The sequence below is a fragment of the Salvelinus fontinalis genome, chromosome 12, assembly GCF_029448725.1.
Source record: "Salvelinus fontinalis isolate EN_2023a chromosome 12, ASM2944872v1, whole genome shotgun sequence".
Taxonomy (NCBI): Eukaryota; Metazoa; Chordata; class Actinopteri; order Salmoniformes; family Salmonidae; genus Salvelinus; species Salvelinus fontinalis.
In genome coordinates, this window is record NC_074676.1 from 23,592,911 (window position 1) to 23,611,319 (window position 18,409).

General features: G+C 42.6%; 2 protein-coding genes across 2 annotated transcripts in view; one reads left to right on the forward strand and one right to left on the reverse strand.

Annotated features, from left to right (window-relative positions):
* Nucleotides 1–18,409, forward strand: part of LOC129867013 (FERM domain-containing protein 4A-like) — a 228,374-nt gene that overhangs the window by 7,893 nt on the left and 202,072 nt on the right. The gene's annotated exons all lie outside the window — the stretch shown is intronic.
* The window catches only part of LOC129867015 (uncharacterized), a 96,873-nt gene continuing 85,765 nt past the window's right edge, over nucleotides 7,302–18,409 (reverse strand). The window contains exon 2 of the mRNA XM_055940114.1: nucleotides 7,302–7,376. The gene's annotated coding sequence lies outside the window, so the exon portion shown is untranslated. The remainder of the gene's footprint in view (nucleotides 7,377–18,409) is intronic.

The window sequence follows — 18,409 nt, forward strand, 5'->3', positions numbered from 1 at the left end:
GAATTCAGGGAACTCAGTGAGAAACGCTGCATACACCCCAGGAGGCCTGTAAACAGTAGCTATAAAAAGTGATTGAGTAGGCTGCATAGATTTCATGACAAGAAGCTCAAAAGTTGTTTTTTTGCTGTCCTAAATGTTATCAACACCTCCGCCTTTGCGGGATTTCACAGGGGATATGGTCACTAGTGTAACCAAGAGGAGAGGCCTCATTTAACACAGTAAATTCTTCAGGCTTGAGACAATTTTCAGTCAGGCCAATCACATCAAGATTATGATCAGTGATTAGTTCATTGACTATGACTGCCTTGGACGTGAGGGATCTAACATTAAGTAGCCCTATTTTGAGATGTGAGATATCACAATCTCTTTCAAAAATGACAGGAATGGAGGAGGTCTTTATTTCAGTTAGTTTTGTTCAACCTAGATCGAGGCATCTCAATGGGGATAGCTGAGCTGACTACACTGACTGTGCTAGTGGCAGACTCCACTCAGCTGGCAGGCTGGCTAACAGCCTGCTGCCTGGCCGGCACCCTATCTCATTGTTGAGCTAGAAGAGTTAGAGCCCTGTCTATGTTGATAGACAAGATGAGAGAGTCCGTCACTCCTCAGCAGGCCAGGCTTGGGTGAGTCCCAGAAAGAGGGTCAATTATGTACAAATTCCATCTTTTGGGAGGGGCAGAAAACAGCTTTCAACCAGCGATTGTGTTGTGAGACTCTGCTGTAGAGCTCATCACTCGCCAAACTGGGAGGAGGCCAGAGACAATTCCATTTTCCCAGCTAATATACACGCTGAAGCTGTTGTGAGACTCTGCTGTAGAGCTCATCACTCGCCAAACTGGGAGGAGGCCAGAGACAATTCCATTTTCCCAGCTAATATACACGCTGAAGCTGTTGTGCTTGGTGACCTCTGACTGTTTCATCCTAACATCGTTGGTGCCAACGTGGATAACAATATCCTTATACGCTCCATGCTTCCCAGTTTTAGCCTTAGCCCGCACCCTCTTCAGATTAGCCTTTACGTCGATAGCCCTGCCCCCTGGGAAACATTGACTGTTGGCTGGAGGATTATTTTTAAGTCTAATATTGCGGGTAATGGAGTCGCCAATGACTGGGGTTTTCAATTCGTCAGAGCTAATGGTGGGGGGCTTCGGTGGCTCAGACCCCGTATCGGGTGGAGGAGAGACCTGAGAAGGCTCGCCTTCTGACTCCGACTCGTTGCATAATGGGGAGAACCAAGCTCTTTATTCACCACTAATCAATTTACCCTCTATGACTTGTGTGCGTGCTTGCTTGAGAATGAGAACGACATCTTCTATCTTTAACAGCGCTCGCAATACGCCAATAGTGTGTATTCACAATAATTTAATCAGCATTTGTCTCTTTTGACGATGTCTATAAGAAGTTGTAGTGATAATTCCTGATCAATTGGCCCAGCGTCGTCCAGGTTAGGGTTAGGCCGGGGTAGGCCATCATTGTAAATAAGAATATGTTCTTAACTGACTTGCCTAGTTAAATAAAAAAATCTTTGCAACAAGAAAAATACATGCAATATTTTGTTGCATTGAGGGCTGTTTTGGGGGGTGGTGATGAAGAGACAAAGGGTGCATGATTTCTGTGTTCAGAGATTTTACAGTATTTTTATCAATTTGATCACAGCTAAATTGTAAACTGCATTCTCTCTCTCTCTCCCTCTCTCTCTCTCCCTCTCTCTCGCCCTCCTCTGTTGTCCTGAAGGAGGAGGGGTAATGTAATATCTGTCCGTACGTCATCATGCAGTATTCTAATTGATTACCCTGCTGTACAGAGGCTGGTCTGTGTGTATTACCCTGTGTCGTTCTCTGACCCATTCTTAAATTGCAAAATAATATATTTATTAAAATCACAAAAAATAATCAGCACTGCAGACAAAATGCACCTACAGAGTGACAGAGAGAATTCTCACCTCAGTCGATCGCCTCTAAACCTTTTCACTTCCATGTCACACTGGTCAAATGTGCGTTAACACAAACGCACAAACACACACACACACCATGGATGTGCATTTATCCCCCATCGCTTCTCTCTCTGTTCCCTACTGTTGTTGTCTATCTCTTTTCTCTCTCCATCTATTTCTAATTGTTTTGTTCTCTCTCTTTGTATGCTATCTCTCTTTTCTGCACCGCTCTATCTCCCTCTCTATCTCTATCTCTGTAGCAGTGTGTGTGTGTGTGTGTGTGTGTGTGTGTGTGTGTGTGTGTGTGTGTGTGTGTGTGTGTGTGTGTGTGTGTGTGTGTGTGTGTGTGTGTGTGTGTGTGTGTGTGTGTGTGTGTGTGTGTGTTTGTGTGTTTCTGTGTGTGTGTTTCTGTGTGTGTGTGTGTGTGTGTGTGTTTCTGTGTGTGTGTGTTTCTGTGTGTGTGTGTGTTTCTGTGTGTGTGTGTTTTGGTAGCTGTGTAAAAGCTAATTGTAGATTTCACACACTCTGCTGTGTGTGATTACAGAGAAACAATTCAACCAAATTGAGTGAGGAGGGTAATTCACTTGATGCAACTGCATGGAGAAAACATAAACACATTTGCATGCATTTGCATTTTGTCTGAAGTGTTCAATAGGAAGTTTGTCATTTGAATTTCAGGAGATGTATTTTCTGTGTTGTCTGTATTTTGGTGATGATGCATGAGACATGAAGTTATAATACAGTACTGTACTGTCTGAGTGGTACTGTAGTTAGGCTTTGGGTATATTACTGCTGATGTCAGCGTCACAGAGCTTTTCACTTCAGGCGAGACCCAATTCAGCTGAAGAATCATTCTCTTTTACATTGTCCATTACTGTATTTCTCCTAACACAATTACATTGGGGATTATTCCACATTGGACAGGTGTCAACAACATATGAGAAACAGTCTGCAGAGTCTGTTCTATACTAGGGCGGCACACAATTGGCACAGCGTCGTCCGGGTTTGGCCGGTGTAGGCCATCATTGTAAATAAGAATTTGTTCTTAACTGACTTGCCTAGCTAAATACAGGTTAAATATATACTGTATATATACACTGCTCAAAAAAATAAAGGGAACACTTAAACAACACAATGTAACTCCAAGTCAATCACACTTCTGTGAAATCAAACTGTCCACTTAGGAAGCAACACTGATTGACAATAAATTTCACATGCTGTTGTGCAAATGGAATAGACAACAGGTGGAAAGTATAGGCAATTAGCAAGACACCCCCAATAAAGGAGTGGTTCTGCAGGTGGTGACCACAGACCACTTCTCAGTTCCTATGCTTCCTGGCTGATGTTTTGGTCACTTTTGAATGCTGGCGGTGCTCTCACTCTAGTGGTAGCATGAGACGGAGTCTACAACCCACACAAGTGGCTCAGGTAGTGCAGTTCATCCAGGATGGCACATCAATGCGAACTGTGGCAAAAAGGTTTGCTGTGTCTGTCAGCGTAGTGTCCAGAGCATGCAGGCGCTACCAGGAGACAGGCCAGTACATCAGGAGACGTGGAGGAGGCCGTAGGAGGGCTACAACCCAGCAGCAGGACCGCTACCTTCGCCTTTGTGCAAGGAGGTGCACTGCCAGCGCCCTGCAAAATGACCTCCAGCAGGCCAGAAATGTGCATGTGTCTGCTCAAACGGTCAGAAACAGACTCCATGAGGGTGGTATGAGGGCCCGACGTCCACAGGTGGGGGTTGTGCTTACAGCCCAACACCGTGCAGGACGTTTGGCATTTGCCAGAGAACACCAAGATTGGCAAATTCGCCACTGGCGCCCTGTGCTCTTCACAGATGAAAGCAGGTTCACACTGAGCACATGAGCACATGTGATAGACGTGACAGAGTCTGGAGACGCCGTGGAGAACGTTCTGCTGCCTGCAACATCCTCCAGCATGACCGGTTTGGCGATGGGTCAGTCATGGTGTGGGGTGGCATTTCTTTGTGGGGCCGCACAGCCCTCCATGTGCTCGCCAGAGGTAGCCTGACTGCCATTAGGTATCGAGATGAGATCCTCAGACCCCTTGTGAGACCATATGCTGACACATGCACATTTGTGGCCTGCTGGAGGTCATTTTGCAGGGCTCTGGCAGTGCACCTCCTTGCACTAAGGCGGAGGTAGTGGTCCTGCTGATGGGTTGTTGCCCTCCTACGGCCTCCTCCACGTCTCCTGATGTACTGGCCTGTCTCCTGGTAGCGCCTGCATGCTCTGGACACTACGCTGACAGACACAGCAAACCTTTTTGCCACAGTTCGCATTGATGTGCCATCCGGGATGAACTGCACTACCTGAGCCACTTGTGTGGTTTGTAGACTCCGTCTCATGCTACCACTAGAGTGAGAGCACCGCCAGCATTCAAAAGTGACCAAAACATCAGCCAGGAAGCATAGGAACTGAGAAGTGGTCTGTGGTCACCACCTGTAGAATCACTCCTGTTTTGGGGGGTGTCTTGCTTATTGCCTATAATTTCCACCTTTTGTCTATTCCATTTGCACAACAGCATGTGAAATTTATTGTCAATCAGTGTTGCTTCCTAAGTGGACAGTTTGATTTCACAGAAGTGTGATTGACTTGGAGTTACATTGTGTTGTTTAAGTGTTCCCTTTATTTTTTTGAGCAGTGTATAAGGAAAGCCCTTGGCAGAGGCGCAACTTTGGTTTCAAAATTGGGTGGGATATAACCCGGCAGGGGGGTTGGGGTCCTCCCTCAGAATTTTTTAGGGCATCTAAAGGTCATTTCCTGATTTCTACACAATCTTATATGACCCTTTTGGTGTAATTTTTGGGTCACTTTTGTTGTAAATAAGAATAGATGACGTTTCTCAACACTTCTACATTAATCTGGATGCTACCATGATTATGGATAATTCTGAATGAATCAGGAATAATGATGAGTGAGAAAGTTAGACGCACAAATATCATACCCCCCTGTTATTGTAATGGTGAGAGGTTAGCATGCCTTGGGTTATGATATTTGTGCGTCTGTAACTTTCTCACTCATCAGTATTCACAATTTATTCAAGATTATCCATAATCATGGTAGCATCCAGATTAATGTAGAAGTGTTGAGAAACGTCATCTATTCTTATTTACAATTAAAAGTGTCTCCAAAATGACACAATACATTATTTACCACAATACCATTAATTTCTATTGGGCACAAAATAATCTGAAACACAACCAAAACAAACAGCAAATGGATCCAAAAATGTTGTAGTCATAAATTTAATGTAGTCATTGCGTGCTATAAATGTGGGACCAAATACTTCACATTTACGACTGTAATACACATAGGTGTATTTGTCCTAATACTTTTGCTCCCCTAAAATGGGGGGACTATGTACAAAAAGTGCTGTAATTTATAAACGGTTCATGTGATATGGATGAAAATACCCTCAAATTATAGGTGACAGTCTGCACTTTAACTTTATAGGAGGTGTTTGTTTCATATCCAAACTTTTGGAATAGATAGCCAAAAGAAGCAATAATGCTTCACGGTCCCAATAATTGCAGAGGGCACTGTAATTCCTATCATAGGCCTAATAGTACTGTAGAGCTCTTTTTACTTACACACAATATAGCTGGGTCACCCCGTCCTGCCACTAGGGATCCACTGCCCTGCATTGCCAAAACCCAACACACCCTACTCAGCTTAGTGAAACATTCATTATTGGTTTCAGATGTGTTAGGCTAAGGCCAGAGTGACAACCAACACAACACTATGGCAGAACCCCAGGGCCAGGACTGAGCAGCCCAGCAGCTAGGGATTGCCTAAATAGGTATCCCCTCTGATGTGGGCAGGTTTTTAATACAGATTCCTTATGTGGTACAGTATTTCATATAAGGCATCCAGACATTATGAAAGTTGCACAGTATACCCTTGATATTGTAATAAATCAAATCTAGTGATACATAACTTTACATTTCTGCCATCCATTGTGACATTACCGAGGGATAAACAACCTTCCAACTATTGGCAAGGGCATATTTTAGCTGCTATAAATGCTAGGTTACACAGTTTCTTCTGTTAAGTCTCCAGTATCAACATTTCCAAGGAAAGATAAACATGGTGAAGCGAGAATCTGTAGACATGTTGAGATAAAAGAACATACTCTTTGCCCGAATTCAGCCAGCCTTCACAAGAGCAAAACATATGCAAATACAGTATGTCACCTTTTGTTTTTTACACCTGCAGGAAAATAATTACATTTATATAATTACAGAGTCCATGATATTTATTTTCACTGATGTATAGTATGTTCTATGGATGGTTTAAACTGCAGTAAATTATGTCTGAGATTATATGAACATGACTGGACAGTCAAACATATCTGTATCCATTCATCATCAATAGTGTGTCCCAGGTCTTCCTCACATTTTTGTTTGACATGTTTTGTGTCATCGGGGTAAGCTTCCATCAACCCTTGATACAGTTTGGAAATCAACTTTAGAGGTTTGTCAGACTGCGTTAAATTACTTTACATCTTTGAAGCTTCTGGCTTGTCCAGTGTTTGCTGCACCGAGAGAATAAAGTGTTGCATCTGTAAAAGTTCACCTCTGCACCGTCACAGACTGGTCTTCCCTGGTTCACTGACGCTGCTGAGATCCCTGTCACCATCTGATCCTTCTCAGATGAGGCATGACAAAGTATCACCTTGGTCCCCATACATTATATTATCCAAGAATAGAATAAATGGTTAAGTAATTGAAATGATCATTATTCCCAGATTACAGACTGTAGACTACCGATCAACTCAAATTGGAACTTTGAGTCCATTCACTGATTGTTATAATATACTGCAAAATTCACCTGAGCTCCGTAAACTGGTCTTCCCTGGCTGTCTGACCCTGCTGGGACAACTGTCACCATCTAATCCTGCTAAGACACACAAACAACAGCTGCCTCTGTTTGCACACTCTATGGTGTCCGCGGGTCCTAAATCCAGCCTGCTGATACAGCCTACCAGACCGCTCGGAGTCTTCCACATGGTCCTAAAGCACACCGATGCCGCTTTTCGTATCACAGAGAAATGGTAAAACTGGGGGGGGCAAAAATGCAATTTTAGAATGTGGGGGGGGGGGTCATGTCCCCCCCGTCCCCAGTGAAAGTTGTGCCCCTGCTCTTTGGCATGGTATGGTATGGCCTGGCATGATTGGGCATATCCAGGCTGGAGGCATGATGATGAGAGGTTGGGTTCATTTCAATACTAAGCAGCTTAGTTCTATAGCCAATGCTATAATGCAGGAGAAGGACATACTGCAATGACCTCCTCATCACTGGTTTAGATGATTTGTACAACAAAACCGAATCATCAATGTAAATACCCCATATCTCATATAGCTTACTGTGGTCTTGAAGACTGGTTATACTTCTTCTCCTGTCTCTACTGCTGCAATCCTCTGTCCGTCCAGGACACCAAGGGAGAAAAAGAGAAAGACAGATATTCACGTTAGACCCATTTTTTTACCTTTATTTAACTAGGCAAGTCAGTTAAGAACAAATTCTTATTTTCAATGACGGCCTAGGAACAGTGGGTTAACTGCCTGTTCAGGGGCAGAACGACAGATTTGTACCTTGTCAGCTCGGGGATTTGAACTTGCAACCTTCCGGTTACTAGTCCAACGCTCTAACCACTAGGCTACGCTGCCGCCCCATGGGTAGGTACTGTATCTCTCACACCAGTGTGTGACTGCACTGCATGCATTATAATGCATAAAGGCCTGCATGTGTGCACAGTGCATGTATTGTGCATGTGTGTGTGTGTGTGTGTGTGTGCGTGTGTGTGTGTGCTCTGACTGTGAATGGTGCACTTAACCAAAATAGACTGTTAAGTCCTCTGTGTTCACCCTGCAGACTGTTAAGGCCTATTGATGGAGCTGGAGGGGAATACATCTCATTATAATGGAGTGTGTGTGTATTTGTCTGTGAGAAGTGTGTGTGTGTGTGTGTGTGTGTGTAATGAAAGGTATTCTCTCTCTGCATGCTAATGTACAGTAAGTCAGAGCTGCGGTAGAGTGTAACAGGGTTCTATGTGAATCTCATGCCTGACTGACTGGTTCAAAGTTTTCAATTGAGCTCACTGCTGAAATTGTGTGTGTGTGTGTGTGTGTGTGTGTGTGTGTGTGTGTGTGTGTGTGTGTGTGTGTGTGTGTGTGTGTGTGTGTGTGTGTGTGTGTGTGTGTGTGTGTGTGTGTGTGTGTGTGTGTGTGTGTGTGTGTGTGTGTGTGTGTGTGTGTCTTGATGTAGAGTGAGTCATGATGTAATTGAGGAACTAATTAAAGCCAGTAATGAGGTAGACATGCCCCATGTGTGGCTGGCAGATGCTGCGTTGCTCATCAAAAACATTTCTTTACACAGATGTTGTTTGGACTGCAAAAATCAACACACATTCACATGACACTCTTATCCAGAGCAATCAGTACATACATTTTCCCACAGATCTCCCATGGGAATCAAACCCACAATCACAGCATTGCAAGCACCATGCTCTACTGACTGAGTCACATGGTACCAATTGTATGGGTGTGTGTGGGCTGTGTGTGAGCTGTGACAGATGCTGTTCATTTACAAGTCACATGGCTACTCCACTTTAAGAGGGAATGTATGCTTAACTATCTGCACACTCTCTCTCTCTCACTCTCTCTCTTTCTCTCAGAGACAGAGATGAGGCATACCTACACACACGATTAGACAGATCAGTGCTTCACCTTGGATGTCATAGCAACCACTGTCTAACTGTGTATTGCAGTATTTTCTGTTCCTCCCCCTACCACCCACCTACTCACCCAGAGAGAGAGAGAGAGCGAGAGATGACTTCTAATGCAGTAGCTTCCTATAGAGGGAGATAGAGTACACTAAACCAAATTACTCATACTGCTCTCTGTCTAATGAAAACCTTCCAATACCCATACCAAAGATTTTCTATTATATTGACAAGATATTCTAGTGATCACTCTAACAATGGAAATACATGTCCTCAGCGATGGAAGGTTGGCGGGAGGCGAGATCAGGTGGGACCATTTTAGCCAATGAGAGGGCAGATACGCGTGTGAACAACAAGCACAACTACGATGTTAATTTGGTTTTTTGAAAGTTGCATAAATGCCACATGCGTCCACTTATATCAGTGCATTTGTGACGACCTAACGATTACGAAACATCTGTTCGACCGAGTAAGACTCAGGTAGCAATTGCATTTCTGTTGACCAAATTCGACACTCTCATCGACCTCCAAACAAAAATTCCTCACTTGTGGTCTTATTTTTGTGGACAGATTTTGGGTGGAGTAAACCCTCGCACTTTGCCTCTTCCTTTCTGCCTATACTAGACCAGTACGTCTACTATGGGGATATGTCCCAATTATCTCTCCTTCTCTCCTATCTATCCAAAGTGTGCACTTGTTCACTTTCCATGACTGATTTGAAAGGAAATGACTGGTGCCAACTCCCTCTATAGCCCATGCCTCCAATGTCTATGCCACCAATCCACCACGTTTAGATTTGTAGGAAGTAGCCTTAGTGAACACTTCAGGAGAAAGGAGATATTAATGGGATGCCTGTTTTAGATCAACTAGACTACATTGAGCAGCAACAACAGCTGAGGCGGAGTCAGTATTAGGTGCAAAAATAAGTGGTAGGTAGGCCTAGGGTCTATTTGTTTTAGCTACAGTGTATGATGAGAAGACTGGATCCAGATGTTGGCTAGTATTAACAAAATATATACTGAACAAAAATGTAAATGCAATAGGCAACAATTTCAATTGTTTTACTGAGTTACGGTTGTATAAGGAAACCAGTCATTTGAAATACATACATTAGGCCCTAATCTATGTATTTTACATGACTGGGAATATAGATATGAATCTGTTGGTCACAGATACCTTAAAAAAATGGTAGTGGTCTGGATCAGAAAACCAGTCAGTAACTGGAGTGACCATCCATTTGCTTCATTCAGTGCAACATATCTCCTTTGCATAGAGTTCTTCACGCTGTTGATCGTGGCCTGTGGAATGTTGTCCCACTCCTCTTCAATGGCTGTGCGAAGCTGCTGGATATTGGCGGGAACTGGAACACTGTTGTACAGGCCGATCCAGAGAATTCCAAACATACAATACAAGTCAAAAGTTTGGACACACCTACTCATTCAAGGGTTTTTCTTTATTTGTACTATTTTCTACATTATAGAATAATAATGAAGACATCAAAACTATGAAATAACACAATGGAATCATGTAGTAACCAAAAAAGTGTTAAACAAATCAAAATATATTTTAGATTTTAGATTCTTCAAAGAAACCACCCTTTGCATTGATGACAGCTTTGCACACTCTTGGCATTCTCTCAACCAGCTTCACCTGGAATGCTTTTCTAACAGTCTTGAAGGAGTTCCCACATATGCTGAGCACTTGTTGACTGCTTTCACTTCACTCTGCGATCCAACTCATCCCAAACCATCTCAATTGGGTTGAGGTCGGGTGATTGTGGAGGCCATGTCATCTGATGCAGCACTCCATCACTCTCCTTGGTCAAAAAACCCTGTGTTTTGGGTTGTTGTCCTGTTGAAAAACAAATGATAGTCCCATTAAGTGTATCACTGCAGAATGATGTGGTAGCCATGCTGGTCAAGTGTGCCTTGAGTTCTAAAAATAAATCACAGACAGTGTCACCAGCAAAGCACCCCCACACCATCACACCTAATCTGCTATGCTTCACAGTGGGAACCACACATTCAGAGATCATCTGTTCACCTACTCTGCATCTCACAAAGACACGGTAGTCGGTTGAAATCCAAAATCTAAAATTTGGACTCATTAGACCAAAGGACAGATTTCCACCTGTCTAATGTCCATTGCTCATATTTCTTGGCCCAAGCAAGTCTTCTTATTGGTGTCCTTTAGTAGTGGTTTCTTCGCAGCAATTCAAACATGAAGGCCTGATTCACGCAGTCTCCTTTGAACAGTTGATGTTGAGATGTGTTTGTTACTTGAACTCAGTGAAGCATTTATTTGGGCTGCAATTTCTGAGACTGGTAACTCTAATAAACTTATCCTCTGCAGCAGATTTAACTCTGGGTCTTCTTTTCCTGTCGCGGTCCTCATGAGAGCCTGTTTCATCATAGCGCTTGATGGTTTTTGCGACTGCACTTGAAGAAACTTTCAAAGTTCTTGAAATGTTTCAGATGTCTTATTAAAGAAATTATGGACTGTAATTTCTCTTTGGTTACTTGAGCTGTTCTTGCCATAATATGGACTTGGTATTTTACCAAATAGTGCTATCTTCTGTATACCACCCCTACCTTGTCACAACACAACTGATTGGCTCAAACGCATTAACATTCCAATCAGAGCCGAGGGTCTGTTACCATAGTAACAACAGCAGTAACACAGTGACTCCTAATAATATTTATTAGATTCTAATACATTCTGAATTCCCATACAATTTAACCGTGTCATGTGTAGATGGATGGTGAATAAACTGTAAATAGCCAACTGTAAAATAAACCAAATAAGCTGTTTTCTCTAGGTCTGATGTTGTGCCACTTACAACATAGTTGACAGATAGAACATAACACCAGCGTGTTGAAATAGCATTGAAGCCCAGGTCTGTATATAGGTCAACCTGAATGTTATGTTTGGACATCTCAGATGGTTTCTTCCTCACACCCTCACAGCTATGAAGCTGTTTTTTATGATATTCGCCAGTAGGGGACAGTGTCTGTTTATGTCTGTGAGAGGCTGTGGGATTATACATTATTGTGTGTGTGTGTGTGTGTGTGTGTGTGTGTGTGCCTGCGTGCGTGTGTGCGTGTGTGAGCATCAGTGCCGAAATGGGTCTCGCTAGCGTAACTTGAATCAGTATGCTATGCATGCGGCTCCATGGCTGTATGTCATATGCTGTACTGACAGATGATGAATAAGAGCCTGTAGTTTGGAATATGGTTTGAGGCATATGGACACTGGGCTACATGAGTACCGGGCTCACAAACACACGCACACACACACACACACACACACACACGCACACACACACACACACACACACACACACACGCACACGCACGCACACACACACACACACACAGACACTTACACATTCACAGCAGAGCACGGTGTGTCATCTGCAGAGGCCCTGGTTGCCCCTGACGACTGTTCCTAAGAGACCGAGCCAGAGTGACTTCATACAGGAGCACACTGCCCAGCTAGCACAGAACTTTCCTGTAACGTTCCGTAAAGGTTCTCCTTTGGTTCTTAGAAAAATTAATTTCACAGAATGTTCTGAGAACATAGTGGGAAAGTTATTTTTCTAAGAACCAAAGGAGAATCTTTTTGCTATTTTGGTAAGGCAGAAACACATTGTTCTAAGAATGTTCAAATAACCTATTTTGAATTTTTACGAAACGTTCCCCTGTGGTTCCCATTTAGTTGTTGGAAGAAAATAAGTTCTGGGAACATTACATATCTAAGGGCCTTTGGATAGTAAAAATGATGAAAGAGGAGAAAGTGTGTGTGAAGATGAGTGCACATAATTTTGTAACTAGCTATCTAGTTTTTTATTCCACCCCCCAAAAAACAACATGTTTGAACAATTTATTTAAAAGACAAATGATCATGTGACACCTTGATCACCATAGCAACTGTTGACAGTTGGGAAATGGCTGCCAGGCAGTTTAGCTTGTTTCAAGTACTGCTAATATTACTATTTTTACAGGTAAGGAGTCAGAGAAGCAAAACTATAAAACGTGTTTATATGAACATGTTAGGGGTTGCAGAGTTATTTTTGAAAGTTAGTTTTTTAATGTGTAAATTAGCAAGTTTAGCTAGCATGTTCTGCAGCTGCATTGGCTTCTAGCTAGGTCTGACCATAAAAACACATTTTAAAACTGTAAAGAGTGACAAATGAAGTCTGATAACCCTCTAAAGTGACCTGCTATGTCATAAGTTGGGTAATAATTTGAGTATTTTGAAACAGATCGTTTTTGTTTTGAAACTGATAGTTTTGATTTGTTGAAGGCCAGCATCCCGGAGTCGCCTCTTCACTGTTGACGTTGAGACTGGTGTTTTGCGGGTACTATTTAATGAAGCTGCCAGTTGAGGACTTGTGAGGTGTCTGGTTCTCAAACTAGACACTCTAATGTACTTGTCCTCTTGCTCAGTTGTGCACCGGAGCCTCCCACTCCTCTTTCTATTCTGGTTAGGGCCAGTTTGCGCTGTTCTGTGAAGGGAGTAGTACACAGCGTTGTACGAGATCTTCAGTTTCTTGACAATTTCTTGCATGGAATATCCTTCATTTCTCAGAACAAGAATAGACTGACGAGTTTCAGAAGAAAAGTCTTTGTTTCTGGCCATTTTGAGCCTGTAATCGAACTCACAAATGCTGATGCCAGTTGTATTGCTTCTATAATCAGCACAACAGTTTTCATCTGTGCTAACATAATTGCAAAAGGGTTATCTAATGATCAATTAGCCTTTTAACATGATAAACTTGGATTAGCTAATACAACGTGCCATTGTAACATAGGAGTGATGGTTGCTGATAATGGGCTTCTGTACACCTATGTAGATAATCCATAAAAAGTTGTCAGTTTCCAGCTACAATAGTCATTTACAACATTAACTGTACACTGTATTTCTGATCAATTTGATGTTGTTTTATTGGACCAAAAATTAGCTTACCTTTCAAAAAGAAGGAAATTTTTAAGTGATCCCAAACTTTTGAACGGTAGTGTAAGTATTCAGACCCTTTACTCAATACTTTGTTGAAGCACCTTTGGCAGTGATTATAGCCTTGAGTCTTCTTGGGCATGTCACTACAAGCATGGCACACCTGTATTTGGGGAGTTTCTCTCATTCCTCCTTGCAACTCCTCTCAAGTTCTCTCAGGTTAGATGGGGAGCGTCGCTGCACAGATATTTTCAGGTCTCTCCAGAGATGTTCGATCAGGTTCAAGTCCGGGCTCTGGCTGGGCCACTCAAGGACATTCAGAGACTTGTCCCGAAGCCACTCTCTGTACTTTGCTCTGTTCATCTTTCCCTCGATCCTGACTAGTCTCACAGTCCCTGCCACTGAAAAACATCACCACAGCATGATGGTGCCAGGTTTTCTCCAGATGTGGCACTTGTCATTCAGGGACTACCGGTACCGAGTCAATATGCGAGGGTATAGGTTAGTCAAGGCAATTTGTTCATGTAGCTAGGGGTGAAGTAACTATGCATAGATAGTAAACAGCGATTAGCAGCAGTATAAAAACAAATGGAGGGGGGGGGCTCCACTTCAGCCCCTTCGATATTAACGGTGGCCTGTTCGGCCCGCCTTTTCCTGTAGTCCGCAATCAGCTTCTTTGTCTTGCTCACATTGAGGGAGAGGTTGTTGTCCTGGCACCACACTGCCAGGTCTCTGACCTACTCCCTATAGGCTGTCTCATTGTTGTCAGTAATCAGGCCTACCACTGTTGTGGTAGACATCGCGCACCAGTTGTTATTGACAAATAGACACGCACCCCCACCCCTCGTCTTACCAGGCGTAGCTTCTCTGTCCTGCCGATGCATGGAAATCTCACCAGCTCTATATTATTGGTGTCGTCACGGAAAATTACAGTTTTTAATGTCCCGTTGGTTGGATAGTCTTGATCGTAGATCATCCATTTTGTTTTCCAATGATTGCACGTTGGCCAATAGAACGGATGGTTGTGGAAGTTTACTCACTCTTCTACGAATTCTCAGATAGGAGCCCGACCTCCGTTCCATTTTCTCCGTATTTTCTTCACGCAAATTACGTGGATTTGGGCCCGTTCCCGAGAAAGCAGTATATCCTTTGCGTCAGAGTCGTTAAAGAAAAATTATTTGTCCAGTTCGAGGTGAGTAATCACTGTTCTGATGTCCAGAAGTTATTTTTGGTCATAAAAGACGGTAGCAGCAACATTATGTACAAAATAAGTTAAACAATAAGTTGCAAATTGATCAATCAATCAATCAAATGTATATATAAAGCCCTTTTTACATCAGCCGATGTCACAAAATGCTATGAATTATTTTTTACATAATAGCACGTTTGGTTAGGAGCCCGTAAAATGGCAGCCATTCCCTCCGGCGCCATTCTTCTCCACCTACTGACTACTTAGCTTATTCAAGCCTGTCTCAAAATACAACACTGCCCCATTATGTGTTCTTAAGAATCTCCCCTTTCCACAGTGGGTTCCAATAAGTTTGTAGCCCAAACAGCTCGGACGCTAACAAACAGAAGTTGGCACATCGACTGTACTGACTTCAGACGAGTCTCCTGACACTTAAGGTCATAGAGCAAAACGGAGAACACCATCGTGTTCTTGAGACGCATCCAATACACCAAAAATACAGATATCTCTAGTTTAAACTGACTGATTTTTATGGGGATTTTTTTATGTAACTTAGATTGATGCACCGGTGCGTCAATCGACTCTAGGGGTTTATCCTGCTGGTCTAGCAAATCATTTAACTTGTTCAGATAAAAATGAAGAAAGGACCATCACTTACTTGATATGACTTGCAGTTATTTTCTTCAATTTGAAGTAGCAAAATGTCTTAATACACTACACGGATATGTTTCATCTTGCGCCTTCCTCCGTGCGTGTCCAGTTCTTACACTTGCTTCCTGGCCCCAACATGACCAGATATTTGATGGTTAGCAAGGGCTATTGGCTTTTGGTTTGGTTGAGAAGCAGGCAAGAAGGTTCCTATGAGCAGTCAGAATAGATCCCTCTTCATGTATAAAGGTGATCTTCTTCTTGTGCATTTAATTTATTCTGTACACTGCTCCACTGAGTGACCATCTTCACAGATACACGGGGTGTATTTTCAGTTAGAGGCCCGAGTCTACTGGTGGAATCAAGGGCTCTAACAGATACATTGATGAGCCCTAACAGGGCCTAATTGAGACGGGCCGGAGGCCAAAGAGAGTCAGGGGGTCTGTAGGAGGATTAATATTGTTCTTGGTCCTCCTCTGTGTCTATCCTATCCTTAGGCTGCACATTCTGAGTGTATGACATGGAATGAGAGTTTGGGTTTTGTTTCAGTGTTATCCATTGAGCAATGAGTTTTTGTTGTTCTAGTCCATCCTAGTGGGAGCTTTTGTGGTTTCCCTCATGTCGCTCCTCTCCTCTCTGCTTTTAAACATTGAGGGCACTGGTATTGCTAAATATTTGATGTCCAGTTCAAACTGCCTACTTTTCCTTCTGTTTGTTTTCTCTCTGTTATTCCTTCAACACAAGTTTCTCTTCAAAAGCAGGAGCATGTACACCAAGAGTTGCCATCCATGCCTTAGTCATTGTGAGCGCAAGGACTTTTGATGATGCAGGATAAAGGCTTCCCCTCCTTGATCCTTTGATTGCAGAATTTGACACACTGTCAACACAACCATGTCACCGGTACACAGAAAGTAATCATTCTCAGTGCGCTTTCTGCGCTGTGCAGTATTTTCTTACAAAGTACACCAACAGTCGAGTGACAATTATTTGGCTCAGATGGTGACCGTCTTTCCTGGTCAGGGTTCTGATAAGGTCCTGCTCCCAGTCTGTTTTCTGACCAATACAGCATTCTCTCTTTCATCACCTTTGTGTGTATGTGACATGATTTGTGTTATGTCCCGATTCTCTACCACAGGGGTTCAGCTCGAGACCCAAATTAGGAATTAACTGTCTTCCAACAACCCAAATGAATTAAGAAGAAATAGTGTTATATGTGATTACAAATGTATTAACTCATATACCCAGGGCCCACTTTGGGTCCTGATCCAATAGTTTAAGAACCATGACAATAGTGTTTAAAAACCTCTTAAGGATCTATCTGTTAATATTTATATTTAATGTGTGTGTGTGTGTGTGTGTGTGTGTCAATCAGATTTCTCTGAACCAGTTTTATAAAATAAATTGATTATTGAAACCATAATTGTGTTATTGTTCATATTGAATTGTGTAATCCTGGGTGTAAGTGTTTTCCCAACTTTGTAACCTTCAGAGAACATTCCCAGAACATTCCAGTTGCCTTCATATAATCAAAAGAGAACATTCAAAGAACGTTATGAAAACCATCTGTTTGAACCTTTTAAGGAACATTGGTAACCTTCAGAGAATATTCCCAGAACCTTCCTAATTGTGTAACCTTCAGAGAACGTTCAGAGAATGTGCCAAACTTTGTAACCTTCAGAGAACGTTCACAGAACGTTCCCCGCTACCTTCATACAACCAAACAAAAATGTTCAGAGAACATTAAGAAAAGCCTCCGTTTGAACCTTTAGGGAACATTGGTATAACGTTCACAGAATGTTCCCAGAACCAACATTTGTTATCTCGGTGGCTCTCCTTCTCTCTCTCCTCCCTCTCCCTCTCCCCTTCTCAATCTCTGCAGTATATAGATAAGATAGTGGTGTCTCTGAGCTGTAGCTGGGCTGAAAGGGTAGAAGGGTTTTCCCTTCATGCAATGTTAGGGAAGCTACCCGACAAATATAGTTCACCAAGCTACCAATTGCATCACACAGGAATAAGTTAAGCTACACTAAAGCTACCCTTAAGAAAAATAAAGTTTAATTAACTAAAGTTACTTTGAAAAAGTTGTTCACTACAACCAAACTACTTGGTGAAACATTATCATATGGAAATCTGAAATGTCAATGACTACAAATTGCAAGAACAGATCACTTTGGAGTCATATGTTAACAACGTGTGATTTAGCCAAATAAACGAAAAAACAATGTTTCAAGTGGATGTCAGAGCCAGTCCCTCTGGATGAGAACTGCCCTGTTGTCTCAAACATGGCCTGGAAATGGGTTAGTACCTGACACACAGCTCTAGTAGCTGAAGTCTGAGCCTGCAAGTTACTCATCACGTCCGGTAAAAATGTATTTTAACTCAAATTTCACGATCTGACATAATGGTAGGCAAACTTTTTAGGCTGTACATTAGAAATGCATTATGTTTCATGGTTTTTCATCAATTGTTAAAACTATTGAACAAAGAGTTCTTTAGGATCCACATGAAGGGCTCTTAGGTGAATAGAGCCAAAAGATCTGACTCACCGAAACAACTCGGAATGCCCATCACTAATAGCCTAATGCATGAATGTCAAGTCTTAACAAGTCTCATATTGAACACGTCTGCAAGAGAATACCAATGACAAGAACTTCCCTGCTTCTCTCAAACATGGCCTGGGAGTGGGTTAGCACCTGACACACAGCTCTGGTAGATGATCTTGTCAAGTCTGATGCAACAAGGTACTCATCACATGTGCATGGTTTGCAAAAGGACCAGTGAGATATTGTGTGTGTGTGTGTGTGTGTGTGTGTGTGTGTGTGTGTGTGTGTGTGTGTGTGTGTGTGTGTGTGTGTGTGTGTGTGTGTGTGTGTGTGTGTGTGTGTGTGTGTGTGTTTCATCCACACTAATTTCTAGATCTATCAATTTACTCCAGC